Raw genomic sequence first — 18922 nt, forward strand, 5'->3', positions numbered from 1 at the left:
ACTAGATACAATAATATTATATAATGTTAGCAAAAAGAAGCATCCACTGAGTGCTCAGCAATGTAGAGATGCAGTGTTGCACATCTATGCCGCTTAGTGAATACGTCTGCTTTCAATACTTTTATTTTAATCCCTGTACCATTTTTTTATTAATATTTCATAAAGTTAACACTTATTGATTCTGCTTCCAAGTGTAAACTGAATTTTGCTCTTAGCTAAGAAACAAACTACCCATAACATTTATATTTTCTATTTTAAAATTTCGGGTAACATTTATCAGTAAATGTGAACCGAATAGTTACTTTCTAAAGGAAGGTGTAAGTACGAATATGTTATACTGTCCTACCAATGACCTGAGTTTTGCTCTAAAAATTCTACCTTTGTAAAGGCAAAAATGCACTATCCATATACTCTGCAGGTAGCTTTTACCCCTTTTCCCAAAATACTTTTACAGATAAACCATTTCAAAGTTTTGTCAGGGATTTAAGTTGAGTATTACCCCCATTATCTCTCCATCCCTTACTCCATCCCCTATTCATACAACTTAATAATTTTTCTCCCGAATTCTAACTTTTTGTTTCTCCATCTCCACTATTGTCTCCAATCTCTCCAGCTGTCCACTGCACAAAGAGAAGGATGTATCTTGGGTCTTAGAGGGAGTGATTTTTTTACTGTCCCTGCAAGGCTGTTGTCTGCATCCCCATCCAGAGGCCATTCTCTCACCTCTTAAGGCTGTTGTAGTAAGACGGGGCAGAAACCAGACAACGTCAGAGAGAAGAGAACGAGGCTAGAGAATGCCGGAGGATTTCTTTCCAAGCTCCTGGCTTTAGATATATGTTGGGAGGTTAGGTGGGAGAATGATTTCCTAGTTAAGAAATAAAGGAGACACTACTTGAAGGAGAAAACTGAAAAACTTAGCCATGGAGAACCAGTTTCTGCTTGTGGAAAACCAGATAAGCAGCTTTGAAAACTAGGATCACAAGCTCCCGCGTGAACTGAATGAAAACCATTAGAACCTGATGGACATCTGGATGGCATTCAGCAGGTTCAAAGGAAATCTGAGTACAGAACTTTTAGAATTAAATTAAGACCTAGGTAGGAGGGTATAGACTAGATAGAAGATCATGTGGAAGAATCTAATTGCCAAAGGGTAAGAGCAAACTGGAAAGCCATTAATGGTATGTTAACACTAAGTAAACTAAAAGCTGAAGTGGCTGACAGCTGGCCATTATAAACCACATCTTTAATAAATCTAAGAATGGCATGGAAAGAAGTCTTACATGCTGAAGTCTCTGGAACCTACTCCAGGCAGAGGTGGTCACCCAAACACCAGCAGACAAAGGGAATTCCCTTCCTATGGGAATAAAGCATGGTGGAGACGATACAATTTGTGCGCCTCAGTATTTTCTAAAGGCTCTTCATGAAACAAGCTTTTAATTTGAATAAGGCCTTGAATGAAGAATGGGACCCTTATACAGGAAGTCTCTTTTTTCTAAGAGCGGAGTGCTCTGGACAAAAAAGAGGCCCATAGACCTATAACTTCTTGCATATTCTGGGACCGTTAGCATATCTGTGGTTTTATGAGGACTTCCCAGGTCATGGGAAGCAGAAGGAATGTAAATAATATCTCCTTGGTCCAGTGAACCAAGACAATGTCTCAGACCTATGCTTTAGGGTTTTCAGCATACCTTACAGTATCTGGGTAGGAGTTGGATACAAAGTGGACACTAAATGTTCTTTGTGTATTGTTACTTCTCCATTAGAGTAGCTCCTTGTGTGACAAGACAATCTCCTTGAGTATATCTGGGCTCCTCTGAGCTAATCTATTTAAATAGCCTGCTACATGAAAAGTTGTTATGGATTCCAGATTTTGCTGGACCATCTGAACAAAGGAGAGGATTCTTTAAGAAGGGACTAGCTCTTGTCCTTTCCATCAATGCCTCTGACAGGTCAAGTATGCTGAAACTGCTGAGTTGTCTGACCTAATGACAATATGTTGGTGGCCAAGAGAGGATTCAAAAAGAAGGGCCAGGCATATTGCCCTATAGCTCCAAAATCCTGATGTGCAGCTTTCTCTTACTGGAAAAATAATTCCATTAGTTTGCCTTGATTGAGGAATGAACCTCTAGCCCAAGGGACTGGCATATGTTGTGATATAAATCCAAGCCCACCCCAGGAGACTCAGAGAAGACAGAGTCAGAATCGGTTGCAGCTGACCTTAAGGGGCAAGGTTGGTATTAGGATTTGTGGGTCTTGATAGATTTTCAGATTTTACAACGTACCTAGTATCTTCCAGAGAAGGAGGTAGTAGTAAGAGCAGTGAAAGATCATTACCCAGATTGAAGTAAGGAATGTGTTTTTCTTTTCAGAGACATTTTTTTAAAGGGGTAACATCAGAGTTTTGACCTGGTATCCAAGATCTATGAACAACTTGAGCCAAAGAAAAATGGATAAAAGCACTTAAAATGTCTTCATATTTCCATTTCCCTCCTTACATTAGCTTTTTTGTCTAGATTTAAGTTTTCGATGTCATTTGTCCCTTGTTGCCATCAAATATGTCTTTATTTTTTTTTACTATTATCACCATCAAGTAACATATTAAAAAATACCACCAGCTAAATTCTGGCCCCTGATGCATGCATAGGGTTTATATTGACTTCATGGTATCCCTCTCCATATATTCAAGAACAGAGTTTAGTCCTAAAATTACCAAGACAATTTGTTCTTGTACACAAAGAGATCAGCTTATCCCATGAAATGTTAAATGGAAACGAAGACATTTCATCCTATTCACTCAAGTGGGCATATGAAAGACACAAAACTATTTTCATTACCCATTTCCCAATTCTCCCATTTGACATAACTAAGTGATATACATTCTCAGCATTTTCCTTAAGTAAATTTCAAAAGAAAAAGTCCTCCCTGGAGAAAGCATATCCATTTATACTAAGTGCTAATAACTGTAATTTTTGCTTTCAGTATAAATGTATATCACTTCAAACGAACAAATCAAGTTCTGTGACAACTGACATAAAGGTCAATCTTAGCATGCATTCTATAAATATTACTTGTTCTGAACTATACATCTAACATTGTCAACTTTGGTAAATACTTTTCTTTTTAAAGGAAAATACAATTATGGAAAATAATACAAATAAAATACTCTGAGGCAACTACTGGTGATGGGGGGGGCGAGGAAAGAAAGAAAGAAAATGATTCTAGAAAAAGTAGAAGAAATGCAGGCTGTACAAGTCCCAGTTTGGTCACACATTTTGGTATTAGTCAGTAAACTAGACCACCATATTTAAACAAAACATTCCATTCAATATTATGTCAACCTTTAACAAAAAGTTTTTCATTGTAAATTAATGTTCTATGCACCTGTAAAATCTGATGTGCATTCTTTCAAGTTTTTATTTCAACACTATGTCTGTCTGAATTATCCCCCACAATAAACTTATAAATTAATGTTAGAAGTTTTCCAAATGTCAAAAATGAATTAGGATCACACTAAGCCAAAGAGTTAAAAGAGACACCATGTGCATTCATGTGTTTTCCCTACTGTAATACTGACACATTTATATCATTTCCATGTCTGTTTCAGGTCTGGCAGAGATGGGTTGTACGTGCAGATTATTTTGTTAGAACACAGTCACAAAAATAGAATATTATTTGCATAAAGTTTGTTGAAAATGTGCTGGCACAAAAAAACTAAAATAATTTAAAAAACCCACTAGTCATAGTAAATTTAATAAAAGTTGTTGTGGAAAAATATGAAAACTGTAGATTTTATTGAAGGCTCAAATGAGGTAAGTACACATTGTGTTCTACATTGTGGTTCTAATGAGTAAAAAGTTGGTTATGTGGTTTTAATAAAAAATACAGGCCAGTTAATGTCAAAGCAGTTCTGGGCCTATATCAAAAGTTAACCCATTAAATATATTTATAAATTTTTAATTGTGTATTTGATAATAACGGGATATTCCGTCTAGCAGACAAAGTTATAACAAAAATCAATGGCTGGAAGTTGAATCTAGACAAATTCAGATTAGAAATAAGGCACACATTTTTAACAGTGAGGGTAGTTAAACACTGGAATGTAACAAGGGTTATGGTGCATTCTGCACGGGAAATTCTTAAATTAAGACTGAATATTTTTCAAAAAGATATGCTCCAGCTCAAACAGGAATTAATTCAGGGAAGTCCTATGGTCTGCGTTATGCAGGTAAGACTAGATGATCACAATGGTCCCTTCTGGCCTTATCATCTTCGAATTTATATTTATTTTATGATTTGGATCTTATGGTTTTGGGGATTTTTTAAATTAAAGCTTTACAGCTCAATTTGTTAAAGTATAAATTTCACTCTGTGAATCTAGTATCATTTTTGTTTTAAGAAATTAGCATTGTTCGAATATTAATTAATAGAATAGTAACTAGATGACACTTTCTAAAACTGCCAATCATTATCATCAAGGTTTAGGGCGGGTTGCGACCTTTAATGTTTATTTTCCAAAGATTACAGGTGGCATGCAGATATGTAAGAATAATAATTTAATCTGTTGCAGCTATAACATATGTATATAAGTAGGAACACATGATTACAAATAATTAGCAGGAGGTGAAAAGGATACAAACAAGTTGTAGGGAGGGAGACAATATTATTTTAAAGAAAAGTGAATGTTTTCCATTTAAGGCCCTGATGCAGCAAGGTACATAAGCATGTGCCTGACTTTAAATATGTGAATAATCCCTTTGATTTCAATGTATCACATGCTTACAGTAAGATACGTGACTTAGGTCTAGTCTACACCACCCACTATATTGGCACAACTGCACCAAAGCAGCTGCGATGCTGTAGCACATCTGGTAAAGTCATGCTCTGCCAATGGGAGAGTGTTCTCCCATCAGCATAATTGCTCCACATCAGTGAGAGGCAGAAGGTATGTCAGCGGGAGAGCGTCTCCCGCCAACTTAGCGCTGGTGTGGACAGCGCTTAGGTCAATATAACTTGCATTGTTCACGGGTGTGGCTTTTTCACACTCCTGAACAACATAAGTTACATCAACTTATGCGTAGTATAGACAAGCTCTTAGTACCTTGCTGAGGCCTATGCTATGATTTTATTACATAAAACACAAGCAGTGCATCGTGGTATCTTCCTTACAGTACCTGAAACATATGCTGTACTCACCGACTTCCTCACCATATATACAATGTAAATAAATTCCGAAAGCAAGCCTGTTAAATTTATTAATAGATTTGAATGTCCTATAATCTGGATAGATTTTCTATTTGTGTTATATGATCCTTCTCTTGCACTACTAATTCAATAATTTACTAGGGCAATCTATAGCAGTCATAAATTTATAGCAACTGAATGATTACACTTTCTTCAGTCCTCATTTTGTACTCTACGCAATCCTCATTATGGAGAAAGCCAAGTCCTAGACAAATGAATGGTGATCCGTATCTGAACTCTACTAATCTTTTTACATTGACAGAATCAGTAAAATACCTTAAGGCTCAAATCCTAACACCCTTACTCAGTTTTTACTCAGGCAAACTTCCAAATCCCATTGACTTCAGTGAACAACTTAGTAAGGGCTTTAGGATTTAGCCTAAAGTGAAGAACAGTCACTTACTCGGTAATAAGGAAATGGACAATAAATAGATACAATGCAGGTATATAAAAAACAGAAAACAATGTCTCTGAAAGCAAACTTTATGACTTATCCGGTTTACGAATTCTTGGCTGGATTTTGGAATTGTTTCACTCAGACTATGTGTTATGTTTCTCTCTACAGCTGTGTGAATCCTGCCAGCTCACTTCTCAAAATGAACTCCTGAAGCTTGAGTCACAAGGACTGGAAGGGAACCAACTCTTCTTTGTTCACTTGAGATTCCAGCTCACGGTCACCTCTTGATTTCTTAGCAACTGTGTTACAAGGTTCACTCCCATAGTTCCTAGTGTGTGAATGCATGGCAACCCCCAGGCATTTCCCAGATGCATTTATAAGGATTATAATTTATAGGTCTTCACAGCCCTTGAGCTCCTTAAGGAGCTGATTGGAAGCAGGAGGAACAGGAGTGATCTCCTGCTCGACTGTACTGTTGAGAGGGTTGAGGCCACACACATTCAGTCTCATCAGCAGAATCAGATGGATTTGTAAGGCAGAATGACCAATACTAGTCAACCCCAAACCAACTGATTTAAAGATCCTGAAGGGTGGGGGGGGGGCAAATGACCAGTAGCTGCCTTCTGAAAACCTCGCTGAGAGAGCTATCCAACCACAAGAAAGCAGGTAGAGCACTAGGACTCCCTTTGATTCAGAGAAGTTAAAGATAGGAAAGATTTATTAGGTTATCCAGACCACCACCAGAAAAAATTCTCTTAAAACATCTAAGATTAGCAAGGAGATTGTGAGGCTTCTTGGGTGAATAAAGGGTTTGACCGGGCCATTGGAGTTACAGGTTTTCCAGCAATGGGAACAGCCTCAACCTTTTTGTGAATTTTCACAAGCACAGACTGAAGTTCTCAAAACCCTCAATTCTCATACCCAAAGATAAATGCAAGCGAATTGAAGGTTTTACACAAAGCGTTTGCGCATCTTTCTCTCTCCCCTTCCAACTGCCTCCTCATTTGCTCTATTTTAGGACACTAAAGATATTCCAAATAGTCCCAGTTCAGTACATAATCCTGAGTAAGTTAGTAATGACGTTTAGTTGGTTGTGTTACTAACCAACTAATTTAATTTTACTAATTTAAATTTAATTTAAATTTAATGTTACTAATGTGTGTGTATATAAATTTCCCCACTGTATTTTCCACCAAATGCATCCAATGAAGTGAGCTGTAGCTCACGAAAGCTTATGCTAAAATAAATTTGTTAGTCTCTAAGGTGCCACAAGTACTCCTTTTCTTTTTGCAAATACAGGCTAACACGGCTGTTACTCTGAAACCTGTTACTAACTCTGTTGCCTGTGGCTGCTGCATATCACAGTTTACTAGAAGCAGTAAATACAGTATCAAACAAGTAATTTCTTTCATCCATCCCTCATACCTCTCACATCATCTAATTAAAGTGAAAATAATAGGTTACATTTGCAAATCATCTGTGCACCAATACTATGGCTAGGCTATGACTTACACTCACAAATCTCAGTATCAGATGACTCACATGCAATGTTGGCTTCTAGCATTTCTACTAAAATGTTTGCAAAATTAGACAGACAATAATTGAGGACACCCCCCCCCCATCTTCCAATGAATGGGCTTGGTGTTGAGTGGAAGACGAGGATGACCTCTTGCTGTGTGAACAAAATGTGTGAGCAAATGCTACTGTATATACTCTGGTTTCTGTTCATGCACAATCTTAACACTACAGCAACCAAGGTGGGTGGAAAGACTTCTGAGATTTTGGACTCCAACAAGATAAGTTATCAAACAGTAGAACTTGAGGAAGTACACAATCCCTTCTCTTCTTGGGTCAGGAGAAGAAAGTTAAGAAAGGGTCCTTAAACTGAACTTTTTCTAATCTCACAATAAAGGTGCAATTGAAATGATGGGTATGATTTTAAGTGAACTGGTTTTCTTGTCCCTAGTGAAAATTTTCCACTTCAGTAGCTTGTTCAACCAGATGACCTCCAGACTGAATTATTGTAATATGCTCAGTGTGAGACTGCCTTTGAAAACCACCTGTAGACTGGAATTTTTTGCAAAATATGTCCATGAAATGCACTGATGTCTGCACTCCATGAACTGCACTAGCTGCCTTTTATTAGAAGGGAAAGCTCTGAGGCACTGAAGTCTTACATTATTTAAGATCAGTGCACCTGAGGAGCTGCCTACCCCATCACAGCAACAGATCTACTAACTCTCCCAAGAGACAATTGAAGAGGATGAGGGGCACATCGTTTTCTGTTGAAGGCCTACAGTCCTGGAAATCTCTATTGCTAAGATTTACCTTCTGCCTCATCAGAGCAAAGAGTTTTTGTTTCCATTGCAATTTTGTCTATGTGTTGGAGTTGTAATGGCTTTATATGCTCCCATTCCAGAAGTTATGTGGTACTTGTTAGCCTGTGTGTGTGTGTGTGTACTATTTAATATTAAATTAATTTATGTTAAGGTGTCCACAGGTCCAATGGGCATCAAACACAGTGATAACAGTAAAAAATAAATATTAATTTATTAAGTCTACCTCTCCCCCAACATAAAAGGTGGGAATGCTGTTGAATCTTGGTTTTCATATTAAAAATTCCCCTCATGGTGTAATCTGTCTGACACAGTTAAGGAAAGAAAACATCTCAAAATAGAGTCAGTAGTTATACTGCTAGATAAAAATCTGCAAGCGGATACTATACTAGAAGTTGCTTTCCTAACATGATAGGAATGTTGGTATTAAATCAGCTTATTTTGACACAGTTCCTGGAAGCATATGTGTTGCAGTATTTTTAATATTTTTTCACTGGAGACTGGATGCTGCCCTCACCATATGTGGGTGGACGGAAGAATACTAATGTGAATACATGATAGGGAGCATTTAGGAGGTATAGAGGAATGCAGCAGAAGTGTTGCATGCTTCCTCTTCTATGTAAAGTCTGTGTAATTAGAGCTTGCGGTGTTTAATCATGGTGAATCATCTATATCCAGTCATTAGCACTTTGTTTTCTTTCTAAGGGCTAAATTTCGGTAATTGCACAGGGCTGGTAGGTAGGGGAAGAGAGGGATAAGGAAACTTTCCCCAGGTATTGCAAAGCCATTCAGAAAATCTAGGAAAAAGGCTGCTACTAGTTTTTCTTTAGCACTTGGGGAGGGTGGTGTATGTGTCCCGTAGCAAGGATAGAAGGATAGCAAGAATATAAGTTGATAGAGTACAGGTAAGAACTACATCGCATAATGGCAGACAAATAAAAAGTGACAAATTTTATAAGTGCTTGTACACAAATACCAGAAGTCTAAATACTAAGATGGGTGAACACGAGTGTCTGGTATTAAATGAGGATTTTGATATGCTAGGTGTCACAGAAACTTGGTAGAACAATGATAATCAGTGAAACACAGTAATTCCAGGATACAAAATACATAGGAATGACAGAGTAGGTTGTACTGGGTGAGGAGTAGCACTATATGTGAAAGAAAGCAGAGTCAAATATAGTAAAAATCTTAAATGAATCAAAGTATATGATAGAATCTCTGTGGATAGAAATTCCATGCTTGAACAATAAGAGTATAGCAGTAGGAACATACTACTGAGCACCTGACCAGGATGGTGATGATGACTATGAAATACTCTGGGAGATTAGAGCGGCTATAAAAATAAAAAACTCAATAATGGGGGATTTCAATTATCCCCATACTGACTGGGTATATATCACCTCGTGATGGGATGCTGAGATAAAATTTCGAGACACCATTAATGACTGCTTCTTGGAGCAGCTAGTACTGGAACTCACCAGGGGAGAAGCAATTCTTCATTTATTCCTAAGTGGAGCACAGGATTTGATCCAAGAGGTGACTGTTCCTGAATCAGTCAGTAATAGCAACCATAATGTAATTAAATTTAACATCCTTGTGAGAGGGAAAATACCAAGGAAGCCCACCACTGTAGCATTTAACTACACAAAAATGAGAAAGCGAGTTAAATGGATATTAAAAGGTGCTGTCACAAGAGTGATATGCCTGCAAGCTTCATGGAAAGTTTTGAAAAACAATGTAACAGAGGCTCAAATTAACTGTATACTCCAAATTAAAAAACAAAGTAAGGGGACCAAATAAGTGCCACTCTAGCTAAACAACAGAAATGGTTAGAGGCACAATGGCATCCTTTAAAAATTGCAAGTCAAATCCTAGTGAGGAAACTAAAAGGAGCATAAAAGAAAGGAGCATAAACTCTGGCAAGTCAAGTGTAAAAGTATAATTAGGCAAGCCAAAAAAGAATTTGAAGACCAACTAGCAAAAGACACAAAAACTAACAGGGAAAAAAAATTGTAAGTGCATCAGAAGCAAGAAGCCTGCCAAGCAATCAGTGTGGCCACTGGATGATCAAGGTGCTAAAGGAGTATTGTCTGGCTATGCTGAAAGAATGACAGGAGACATGAGATATTGGTTTAATCAGGCTGCAACTTTATTAGATATTTGGGACTAACCTTGCAGATAAAATGTGCAGTGTGGGTGAAAACTCCCACAATTCACCGGGAGGGTGAGTACTTTTTTCAGCCTCCTCCACCACCAACCCACCTTTCTGTTCATGTCCCTCCAGCAGATCCACTGCCAGGAACTTCTGGGAGGAGGGGGGGCTTCCAATTCTGGGGGGAGCTTTCACGAGCTCCCCCCCTTTTCATCCAGGTCCCTCCAGCAATTCCCTTGCCAGGACCTTACTGATCACCCCTGCTCGTAGGAAGGGTTAAGGTGGACTATAATGATTGGGGGTTGGCTCCCTGCTGTAGCAATCAGAGGAGTCTCCAGCTGTCCCCAGCTTGCTCACTTATCAATGACCTCTCCTTAATGCCTTTTCCAAGCCATTTTCCCCTTCTTTTGTGTCTTAATTTATGGAGTACCTGCACTGAACATCCACTATACACTTAAATAAAGAGTTGCGACATATGGCCTACTGTCCATCATGCTGTGCATGAACAGAGCCCACCTGAACCTGTTGCGAGGAAGGTGAACCCCCCCCCACTGCACCTGGCCAATATGGTGGTAAGGGAAAAATTCCTTCCCAGCCCCCCTTAACAGGGCGGCTAGCATAATGCCCACAGCAGATATAGCTAAACACCTGGCATATTTCTGACCTAAATAGGGAGGGAGGGTAGGTGCTGCCTAGCGTGTTTCAAGTGATGAGGGAAGGGTCCAGTCCTAGGATGACCTTTTAAAACCCCTCATTCCTAGGTTTGTGAGTCATCCACCATGCTGACTGCTTTTCCAGCAGTTTTACGTCTCCCCTCCTCCCCCAAACCAGAAAGCATTGCCCTCTTCTCCTGGCCAGCTGGACAACAATTTAAAGTACAGGGCGGTGACTATAGAAAGACAAAGCCATTGCGTAGAAGCTAAATGAATACTTTGCATCAGTCTTCACTGCAGAGGATGTGAAGGAGATTCCCAGAACTGAGGCATTCTTTTTAGATGACAAGTACAAAGAACTGTCCCTGATTGAGGTGTCAACAGAGGTGGTTTTGGAACAACTTGATAAATTAAACAGTAATAAGTAACCAGGACCAGATGGTATTCATTCAAGTGTTCCGAAGGAACTCAAATATGAAACTGTAGAATTACTAACAGTGGTATGTAACCTGTTGCTTAAATCAGCCTCTGTACTAGATGACTGGAGGATAGCTGATGTGACACCAATTTTTTAAAAAAAGGCTCCAGAGCTGATCCTGTGATTACAGGCCGACAAGCCTAACTTCAGTATCAGACCAATTGCTTGAAACTATAGTAAAGAACAAAATTATCAATCACATAAATAAACATGATTTGTTGGGGGAAGAATCAACATAGCTTTTCTAAAGGGAAATTATGCCTCACCAAACTATAAGAATTGTTTGAGAGGGTCAGTAAATATGTGGACAAGGGTGATCCAGGAGATATAGTGTACTTGGACTTTCAGAAAGCCTTTGACAAGGTCCCTCACTAAAGGCTCTTAAGCAAAGTAAGCAGTCATGGGGTAAGAGGATAAGTAACTGGTTAAAAGATAGGATCCTCTCATGGATAAGTAATTGGTTAAAAGATAGGAAACAAAGGGTAGGATTAAATGGTCAGTTTTCAGAATGAAGAGAGGTAAATAGTGGTGCCTCCCAGGGATACCATGATCATGAAGGTGATTTTCCCAGGGTGAGGTTCATCCATTGCACTGCAGGTGTGCTGACCCCTGCGATTTCCCCAAATGAGGGATCTATAGTGGGACAAGTCCTGTTCAACATATTCATAAATGATCTGGAAAAAGGGATAAACAGTGCGGTGACAGAATTTGCAGATGATACAAAATTCCTCAAGATAGTTAAGTCCAAAGCTGACTGTAAAGAATTACAAAGGGATTTCACAAAACCGGATGACTGGGCAACAAAATGGGAGATGAAATTCAATGTTGATGAATGCAAAGTAATGTACATTGGAAAACATAATCCCAACTATACATACAAAATGATGCGGTCTAAATTAGCTGTTACCTTTCAAGAAGGAGGAGATCTCGGAGTAACTGTAGATAGTTCTCTGAAAACATCTGCTCAATGTGCAGTGGCAGTCAAAAATGTGAACAGAATGTTAGGAACTGTGATGGGGCATCTGTCCCACACTGGTCCATAAAGGGTTAACATAACCCTAGGGAAGCTGTGCAACAGGCAGCCAATTGGTGAAGACCCTAGGGAGGCTGTGCAGGACACAGCCAATTCAAGAGGGCTATGAGGAGCAGCCAATCAGGGCCAGGCAGGCCCATATAAGACAAGCTGCAGGGCAGAACAGGTCAGTCACTTCCTGCAGCTCGGAGAGGGAGAAGGACTGGCTAGGTCCTTGCAGGTAGAGGGCAACTAGCACCTTCGACAGAGCAGTGCTGGACAGGATCAGGGGTGTGAGAGTGAGCTCTCAGCCGACTGCTGACATGCTGGGGCCCTGAGACAAGGGTGGAGAAGGTGCTGGGATGTAGACTGTGGGGTTAGAGGAGACGCAGCACATGGCTGCCATCTACAGGGTCCCTGGGCCGGGACCTGGAGTAGTGTGCAAGCCCAGGTCCCCCCACCACCCCCACTCACCACCGAGGAAGTGGCTGGACAGTGGACTACAGTTCCCGCTGAAGGGGGGAGAACAGAGTGTGACACAGCTGGAGGGCTGTGTCCTGAAGAGTACTCTGTGTTCTTTGGGACAACATGCTTCCTGAAGCAGATGTGACACGGCAAGACATCACCAGAAGAGGGTGCACTGGCAAACTAAGCTAATTCCCAGGTCTGCCAGCAGGAGGCGCCACAGTGGTCAGTCGAACCCCATCATAGGAACCAATAGGAAAAGGATAGATAATCAGACAGAAAATAACATAATGCCATTATATAAATCCATAGTGTGCCCATGCCTTGAATACCATGTGCAGTTTTGCTCGTCCCATCTCAAAAAAGATGTATTAGAATTAGAAGAGATACAGAGAAGGGCAGCAAAAATTATTAGGGATATGGAATACTTTCATATGAGGAGAGATTAAAAAGACTGGGGCTATTCAATTTGGAAAAGAGACAACTAAGGGGGGATATGATAGAGGTCTCTAAAATTATGAATGTTGTAGAGAAAGTGAATAGGGAAATGTTATTTACCCCTTCACATAACACAAGAACCAGGAGTTACCCAATTAAATAAATAGGCAGCAGGTTTAAAACAAACATAAGGAAGTACTTCTTCACACACTCTCAGACAATTTTTGGAGCTCATTGCCAGAGGATGTTGTGAAGGCCAAAAGTAAAACTGGATTCAAAACTGAATTAAATAAATTCATGGAGGATAGGGCCATCAATGGCTATTAGCTAAAATGGTTAGGGATGCAACCCCATGCTCTGGGTGTTCTAAGCCTCTAAATACCAGAAGCTGAGACTGGATGACAGGATGGATCACTTGATAATTGGTCTGTTCTGTTACATAAGAATATAAGAATGGCCATACTGTGTCGGAACAAAGGTCCATCTAATCCAGTATCTTGTTTTCTGACAGTGGCCAATGCCAGGTGCTTCCGAAGGAATGAACAGAACAGGTAATCACCAAGTGATCCATTCCCAGCTTCTGGCAAACAGAGACTAGGGCAGGGGTGGGCAAACTACAGCCCTCGGGCTGGATCTGGCCCATCTGGGCTTTGGATCAGGCCTGCGGGATTGTCACCACCCGGGGCGCTGTGGGCGCTGTGCTGCTACTGGAAGTGGCTGGCACCAAGTCCCTGCGGCCCTTGGGGGAGGAGGGGCAGAGGGCTCCATATGCTGCCCTCGCCTCTAGGCACCACCTCCCACAGCTCCCATTGGCCAGGAATGGGGAACCATGGACAATGGGAGCTTTGGGGGAGGTACCTGCAGGGGAGGGCAGCATGTGGAGCCCTCTACTCCCCCTCCCCCAGGGGCCGCAGGGACATGGTGTTGGCCACTTCCGGGAGCAGCATGGTGCGGTGCCAGGGCAGGCAGGCACGGAGCCTGTCTTAGCCCTGCTGCGTGACACTGCCATCCTGGACCTGTTCCAGGTAAGCAGCACGAGGCCAGAGCCCGATCCCTTCCTGCACCCCGCACCCAACCCCTTGCCACACCCCAACCCCCTGCCCTGAGCCTCCTGCCGCACTCCACACTCCCTCCTACACCCCAATCCCCTACGCTGAGCCCCTTCCTACATACCGCACCCCCTCCCACATCCCACACTCCCTCCTGCACCCCAACCTCCTGCCCCATTCCTACATTCATGGCCCTGCATTCAATTTTCCCACCCAGATGTGGCCCTCAGGCCAAAAAGTTTGCCCACCCCTGGGCTAGGGACACCTGTCCATCCTGGCTAGTTCATTTCCTCTGAAGCATCTGGCATTGGCTATTGTCAGAAGACAGGATCCTGGGCTAGATGGACCATTCGTCTGACCCAATATGGCCATTCTTATGTTCTTAAGACTGAGAGAGGAAAAATGGAAAAAATGTAATGTATTCTTTCTAATCAGTTTAATTTAATTAGGAACTACAAACTCTACTATGCGCTAATCATAAATCTGACCTTAACATGTTTGAATTTCTTTTAAGTTTAACCATAATGTTGAATTTCCAGGGTGTTGTACAATAGGTTTAAAGTAGACATGGGCCCAGATTCAGACACTGACTGAATATTGGTGAAACTCGGATCTGGATCCACACTTTACGGCTGTGTCCTTCACCATTTTAATGAGCCAAATTAAAATTCTGTATCCAAATACATGAAAACTTCAGAAAAGTTCAAATAGAGATCTGACCTTGGACCAGTTCCTAGTTAAAAGTAATTGCTGCTCTTGAATTGTAAATGGCTTATTTAGAATACTATTAGGACAAGGAATAAATTACTAATTTAACATTCCTATCATAAACCACAATGAAAAATCACACATTGTCTGTTTTGGTATAATAAAACCTGAAGCTACTTTTTTTGTTTTTAAGTCAGAATATTAATCAGGCAAAGGGTAACCAATATTTTGAAACCAAACTGGGTAGAGAAGAACTCACAGCATACCATAAGGAAAACCTCCCTGGCACAGGAAGTCCTTTCACTTTTCAGAATGTCATCCATCATGCTGGGGAAACTGCAGGACAGTAACCTACTACTTCTTAATAGGCTTCTGCACAGAGAGTTGCTTTGAAGCCACAGCTGCCCATAGTAAATTTCACTGACCCTTAGAGCCTTTCTTCAAGTTCTCCAACTGTTTTGTCTCCCAAGCTACAACTCAGTGTTAGGTCCAAGTCAGAGCACCTGACAAAACTAAGGAGCCCCAACAACATGAAAATTTAAAGCTTTCAGTGATGTTGTCTTTTCCATATAGCACCAACAGAGAGACGTGATGCCATTACATCTACCAATAGAGTGAATTCACTCTCTGAGAGACAGAGCTCAATAAGAGACTTTAAAGTAAAGGATGATATTCCATTGTACACATTTTCACTGTTAGAAAATGTAAAATGCATACAGTAATACAGGAATCAGAGGCTTCTGTCCCTTCCCATCCATCGTAAAAGTTAACATAGAATTGAAATCAAGGGCATGCACCAAACTGAAGAAATAAATTATTGAAGTGCAATAATACTTTAAGAACTTCAGATGCAAAGCATCATAAAAGTGCTTTAAAACATCAGTTAATTAAGCCTCACAATACTAATTCAATTCCTTCTTCCTGGTCAAGCAGAATTCCTGTACTTTTCATTCTTTCTGACTCTTTTGCCCTCACTTCTGGCTACCTGTATTCACTCCCTTTGACTCACTCCTTATATCCCCTCCCCAATCTTGACTGTGTGAAAAAGATTGACAAGATCCAATATGGCACCCCCACTATATCCTATTTCTCTCTGTCATAGATACCAATGTTTCTTGTCTCCTTTCCTCTTCCAAGCCTCTATCTGTCCCAGTGACCTAATCCTTGTCCCACCTCATGATCTCCCTTGACGCCATTCATACATGCTTCCTCCTTCCCCTTCTTAATATAAACATGCTATGGTCTCACCCATCTTTCAAATGTTACAGGCCAGCATTAAAGATGCTTGGGTGACATAACTGTGTAGTTGCTCATTTTATCATGTTTGAATTTCTTTCAAATAGAACCTTAACTCTGAATATCCTGGGTTTGTAATGTTTGTTTTTAGGATAATTACCACACCCCTGTAATGTTTTTAACTCAAGATATAGATCTGTACTCTTCACCTTAACTCTATCTTAATCTACTAAACCTGACAAATGTTCTACATATCACAACACACCACACAGCTTCCTTCTAGTGTAAACAAGCCATTACATACTTGCTATTTTCTATCAATGTATATATACTAATTTGTTAATTGTGAGTAATTATGAAGTTCTAATGGCCGAATTCTTAATGAAATGTAAGAATTGGGGATTTTTATGAATATATGCACTTGTTTCTGATGTGCTTTGCTGACCAGAATTTTGCAATTTTTCCCACTCGCAGTCTCCATACTTGAATAATATTTGAGTTTTACTGTGATTGAATCTATATTATTCATTTTATTTTGGACTAATCACAGAATAAAGTACTTTTTAGTGTAAGGATGCAGAATCTAGACCATTGTAATTGTTTGGCAGGCTTATGCTAATGTTGAAATTTTGACAACTCAATTAATGCTAATGGTTAAGGGGTTTGTACTGAATATTTCTATTTTTAATTGCACAGAACACCAAGAGTATAAGATCAGCACACTTAGGGCAAGATCATCATTTGCCCTTCACACTCACACAACGGAGTAAGGAGATGTCAAGTGTCACCCTACCAGCCTATATGGGCTACCCACATGTTGGGTCACACCTTGTGTAGAATAGCCACTACAGAATCAGCACTCCCCATCCCTCACAAGTAGGCAGGGAATGGATTCCACCCCATTACACACCAGCCAACATAGTGGGACTGGTGGAGAGAAGGAAGCAAACTGCTACCAATATAGACAAGTAGCAGTTCATTTCTTCCTTGAACAAGGGCGAAGATGTGGAAACAAACTGTGACTCAGAATCATAGTTCATTGCCTTGTCTGTTCCTGAGGCAGTGCAACTTTCGGCTGTCATCTATGCAGTGCACGCTGTAAAGATAAAATCTAGTTCTAAATAAATAAAACGTGAAATTTTCTTCATCCATCTTTTCTTCTGGAAGAGGGTTGAATGAACTGAAGAAATTAAAAGGACAGAACAACAACAAAAAAGAACTGGAAGAATTTACGAATGGTAGATTTATGCCCCATAAAGTTCCTTTATTCCAGTGTATAAAAAGTACACATTTTGTCAATGGCCCTGAAAACCTGGCAATGCGAAACTACCCATTAAACTTTGTAAAGATGATTTTACAAGATTTTTCAAAGAAAAGCCTAATTTTCAGCTTTAAAAGAATTTATATAAAAGGCAAGTGGAAAAACCCTGTGGATACACAATATCTTGGGAAAGCAGTGGGTTGACCCAAAACAGAGCAGTAATATCTTCAATATGCACTAAAGTTAAGGAAAATTCTGATAAAAATAAGTATCACTGGTAACTGACCCAGACAAATTACACAAGTTATTCTAGGCTGAATCATCCTGTCAATGTCCCTGTGCAGGAAATCTATGCAAATACTAGACAAAATGACTTGGCACATGGTGGAGGTGGAGAGTAAAGATGAGGTAAAGTAGCAGTAGTATTACCTCTGGGAATCTGCAGAATTTCCTCTGCGTGTACTTTGAGTGGAAGGTGCCATGAATTTCGAGGGATCACAGGCAGGGTGGAAGTGCTCTCAGAAGCAACATCTACCTCTGAATTGCCTGCAATTTACCATATAATGCTGATAATGCTGATCCATTTCATGCCTCTAGGCCCACACACTCCTCCAGCTCTAGTCCTTATGTTGGACAACATTTTGCAGCAAGGGGTCCAATCTATTTAAACTAAAGAGTAAACAATTTGGGACAGGAACAATGCCTTCTTGTGTGTTTGTACAAAGGGGGTCTATGATCCTGACTGGAGCCTCTGGACACTGACATGAAACAAGTAATACTTAATAATAATAACAACCTATGACAATTACAAAGGAACCTGACCTGTACTACACAGCCAGCAGGACCGCTTTGGTGCCAGCCCCCTGGAGGTGGCATTGGCAGTACCTCCACTCTCAGCACATTTTGAAGGCCATGCCTTTCTGTAGGCACAGTAACTACATCATCCTTCCTCATGATGAAAAACAAAGAATTTTCAGAACATGCTGAAAATTAGTCCTTCGGAAAGGATAATTTTGTTCCTGATATACTACAATGATCTACTCTTGAGGAAACTTGGAAGCCATTATTTTCTTATAAAATGGGAAGGACCTCAGATGCAAGAACTATGAAGGAAATCTGAGAACAGGTTATAAATAAATTTTAAACTGACCCTTAAATCTATTAATTTTACTTATATGGAGCTGGTTCAAATAGCAGCAAACTAACTCATGTATGTAGCTAATTGTAGGCAAATCAGAAATTGCCTTTTAGACATCCTGTGTTGATTTTCCAAAAATTTTGTGACAAAGATAAAATGGCATCTTTGTTTGATATCAGTGTTTGTTTTTCACCTCTGTTTAGTAATCAATTAGATACAATGCGAATGATCAGTCTCTGTTTCATGTATATCTATAATTACCACAATATGAAAGACCTTCAACCAACAAACCTAAAAGCTGCCAACTCATGGAGAATGAAAAAGCACCAAAATCATTTGCAATTGTGGGTAGAAA

The 18922-nt window shown here is 40.1% G+C and overlaps 1 protein-coding gene and 1 pseudogene across 20 annotated transcripts in view; one reads left to right on the forward strand and one right to left on the reverse strand.

Moving 5' to 3' along the window:
* Nucleotides 1-18922, reverse strand: part of SLC25A21 (solute carrier family 25 member 21) — a 376779-nt gene that overhangs the window by 205689 nt on the left and 152168 nt on the right. The window lies entirely within an intron of this gene.
* Nucleotides 11795-11903, forward strand: LOC119858133 (annotated as a pseudogene).

The sequence above is a fragment of the Dermochelys coriacea genome, chromosome 6 (assembly GCF_009764565.3).
Source record: "Dermochelys coriacea isolate rDerCor1 chromosome 6, rDerCor1.pri.v4, whole genome shotgun sequence".
Taxonomy (NCBI): domain Eukaryota; kingdom Metazoa; phylum Chordata; order Testudines; family Dermochelyidae; genus Dermochelys; species Dermochelys coriacea.